The 3,842-nt window shown below is 41.7% G+C and overlaps 1 non-coding gene across 1 annotated transcript; it reads right to left on the minus strand.

The window, feature by feature from the left end:
• Positions 1-709: 709 nt before the first annotated feature.
• On the minus strand, positions 710-785 carry TRNAP-GGG (transfer RNA proline (anticodon GGG)). Its single transcript has one exon. It is a non-coding gene; the product is annotated as a tRNA-Pro (tRNA).
• Positions 786-3,842: the final 3,057 nt, after the last annotated feature.

Genomic DNA, 3,842 nt, shown 5'->3' on the forward strand with positions numbered 1-3,842 from the left:
GAAAGGTACAAACATTCAGTCCATAACAACCTCTATTCCATTAACATACCCTCATAAAATGAAGAGTAATACATAATCTTATCTAATACACAGCATATATTCATATTGCACCAATTGTCCCAAAAATGTCTTTTATGGCTTTTTTTTTTCTTTAAGAGAGAGAAAGGAAAGGAGAGAGAGAGAGAAAGAAGAAACAACTTGCTTTCCACTAAGTTGTGCCACTGATTGCCTGACCAGGCTCAAACTGGAGCCTTCAGGATCTAGCAGGCACCCTCGGAATTGAGCCAGTGACCCCCAGGACTGAACCAGCAACTTCAGCATTCTGGGACATCACTCTATTTACTGAGCTACTAGCCAGGGCTGGTTTGTTTTTCTAATCCAGGAGCCGGTCACTGATCATTCCTTGCATTTTGTTGTCATATTTCTTTTTTTTTTTCTTCCTTTTTTGTATTTTTCTGAAGTTGGAAACGGGAGGCAGTCAGACAGACTCCCGCATGCACCCGACCAGGATCCACCCGGCATGCCCACCAGGGGGCGATGCTCTATTGCAACCAGAACCATTCCAGCGCCTGAGGCAGAGGGCATAGAGCCATCCTCAGCGCCCGGGCCAACCTTGCTCCAATGGAGCCCTGGCTGTGGGACGGGAAGAGAGAGACAGAGAGGAAGGAGAGGGGGAGGGGTGGAGAAGCAGATGGGCACTTCTCCTGTGTGCCCTGGCCAGGAATCGAACCTGGGACTCCTGCACCCCAGGCCAATGCTCTACCACTGAGCCAACTGGCCAGGGCTGTTGTCATATTTCTTTAGTGCCCTTATCCTTGAACAGTCTCATTACTATTTTTTTAAAAGAATATGGGCCAGTTGTCCTGTTGAATGTCTCACAGTCTGGATTTGCATGCCATCCTCCCCCAACAACTAAATTTAGAGGCAAGAATACTATATAAGTGATATTGTGAACTTTGTCCTACATCGTGTCAGGAGGCTGACACTATGGATCAAGTTGTGCTGGAATGAGTGATGCTAAGTTTGAGCCAGGTGGTATCCTCCAGTTCTCCCTTTTCCCTTTATAATTAATTAGTACTCCATGGGGGTGATACTTTGATTCTGTGTGACTATCTTATTCCCCAACAACCTTTCATCCCATGAAAGCTTTAGTGTCCATTGCTGATTCTCGCCTGACTCGAGTATTGCAGCTGTTGGTACATAATGTTTTTTTCCCATACTATTAAATATTAGGATCAACACTATTTAGTACTATGAAGAAAAAACAAAGAATTTTTCTTTGTTTTTCATATTATAGATGGTTTTTATTTTGTTTTATTTCTTATTTGAATTTATTGGGGGAAAAAATAATTTTTTAAGTGTGAGAAAAAGAAGGTAGAAGAGCCTGACCTGTGGTGGCGCAGTGGATAAAGTGTCGACCTGGAATGCTGAGGTCTTTGGTTCAAAACCTCAGGCTTGCCTGGTCAAGGCACATAAGAGAGTTGATGCTTCTTGCTCCTCCCACCTTCTCTCTCTCTCCTTCCCCTGTCCAAAATGAATAAATAAAAATCTTTAAAAAATTTTAAAAAAGAAAGGTGGAAAACATCTACCATATTTCCCCATGTATAAGGTGCTCCCCATATATAAGACACACCTTAATTTTGGAGCCCTAAATTTAAAAAAAAGTATTACATAAAGTTACTGAACTCGGGCCTGACCTGTGGTGGCGCAGTGGGATAAAGCATCGACCTGGAATACTGAGGTTGCCGGTTCGAAACCCTGGGCTTGCCTGGTCAAGGCACATATGGGAGTTGATGCTTCCTGCTCCTCCCCCTTCTCTCTCTCTCTCTCTCTCTCTCTCTCTCACTCCTCTCTCTCTAAAAATCAATAAATAAAAAAAATAAAAATAAAAAATAAAAAAGCCTGACCTGTGGTGGCGCAGTGGATAAAGCGTCGACCTGGAAATGCTGAGGTCGCCGGTTCAAAACCCTGGGCTTGCCTGGTCAAGGCACATATGGGAGTTGATGCTTCCAGCTCCTCCCTACCTTCTCTCTCTGTCTCTCTCTCCTCTCTCTCTCCCTCTCTGTCTCTGTCTCTCCCTTTCTCTCTCCTCTCTAAAATGAATAAAAAAAAAAAAAGAAATCTTAAAAAAAAAAAAAAAGTTACTGAACTCAACTTTTATTCATCATAATATTCATACAACTCCTCATCACTGTCAAAACATCCATCCATTAGCTTTTCCTCATCTGTGTCTGATGATGAATCATTGTCTTCATATATTTCCTCATGCTTAGTTCCATCTATGGCACTTGAAATGCCACACTTCTTAAATGACTTAACAACGATCTCAATCTTGATATTATTACAGGATCTTTGCACCCAGGTACAGACTTATTCTATAGCTGGTTTCTTCACTCTTCCTGCTGGTATCAAATTGTCCCCAGAAGACTTCATCCATTGTTTCCATTTGTCTCTCATGACAACTTTGAAGGGTTTGTTAACGCTGACGGTTGGAGCTGGGATGTCAAGCCTCCAGGTATGACAGCAATTTTGTTTTTTGCTCTGCAGAAATCTTCTTTGTGTTTTTTTGTTATGTGTGCCCTGAACTGATCAAGCACAAATAGGGCAGGTTTACATAAGAGCCCACCTGGTCTCCTTCTCCAAACTTTCTCAAACCAGATCTTCATCTCATCCTGATTCATCCAACCCTTGTCATGAACGTGGACAATTACTCCTCAAGAAATATCTTCTTTTGGCATTGTTTTGCGTCTGAAAATCAACATAGGAGGCAGCTTGGTTCTATCAGCACAACAAGCTAGAACAACTGTATAATGGCTCTTTTCATGTTCACTTGTCTTCACAGTTACAGTTTTAACTCCCTTCTTATCAACAGTTCTGTTACTTGGGACATCAAATTTAAGGGGGACGTCCCAACTCAGACTGATGTGTCTTCCGACATTGAATGACAAAACAATTAAATTCAAGGACCTTCTGCTCATAGCTTTCAGGCATCTTTTGGGCAAGTCTGGTGTGTGTACACATGCTTAGTCCATTTTGTTTCATGAGCCTGAAGCACCAATTGTGTCCTCCTTTGAATTCAGTAACTTCTTTTTCATCAGCAATTCTTCTTGCCTCATGCTGACCCATCTTTGTGGACACAGGAATTCCAACTGCCCTTTGCTCTTCCATCCATATCTACAATTCCCTCTCTAAATCAGGCCATTTTGCTGACTTGCCTCTCATGACCTTCTTCTGCCGTGGCCTTTTCAGTAGGGTTTCTTCTTCCCGTAGCCAGTCTCGGATTGATTTCTCAGTTGGAGGAGGACCAAACTTCTGTTCAGCAGCACGATTTCCACTCACTTTTTCAAACTGGATCACTTTTAACTTGAATTCAGCATTGTACAAAAATCTTTTCTGAGCCATTTCAGGGCAGAACGTAACAAAATGTAACCTACCGTAATATAACAGTAATAAGTACAAAAAAATGAGCACAAAGATAACAAGCGCAAAAATACAGAAAATGTAAGTAAAAAAAAAAAACTACAACAATGAGAACAGAAACAAGTGCAAAAAGTGGGGGAAAAAAGTTAAAAAAAGAACTACAATCAGACCTGAGCTGTGGTGGCGCAGTGGATAAAGTGTCCACCTGGAACACTGAGGTCACTGGTTCAAAACCCTGGATTTGCCTGGTCAAGGAGTTTATGCTTCTTGCTCCTCCCCACTTTCTCTCTCTCTCTCTCTTTCTCTCTCTCTCTTCTCTCTAAAAAACATGAATAAATTAAAAACATATTTTTGAAAAAAAACTACAACCACTGTATAAGACGCACCCAGATTTTAGACCCCAAATTTTTCGGAAAGTGGTG

The sequence above is a fragment of the Saccopteryx bilineata genome, chromosome 1 (genome assembly GCF_036850765.1).
Source record: "Saccopteryx bilineata isolate mSacBil1 chromosome 1, mSacBil1_pri_phased_curated, whole genome shotgun sequence".
Lineage (NCBI taxonomy): Eukaryota > Metazoa > Chordata > Mammalia > Chiroptera > Emballonuridae > Saccopteryx > Saccopteryx bilineata.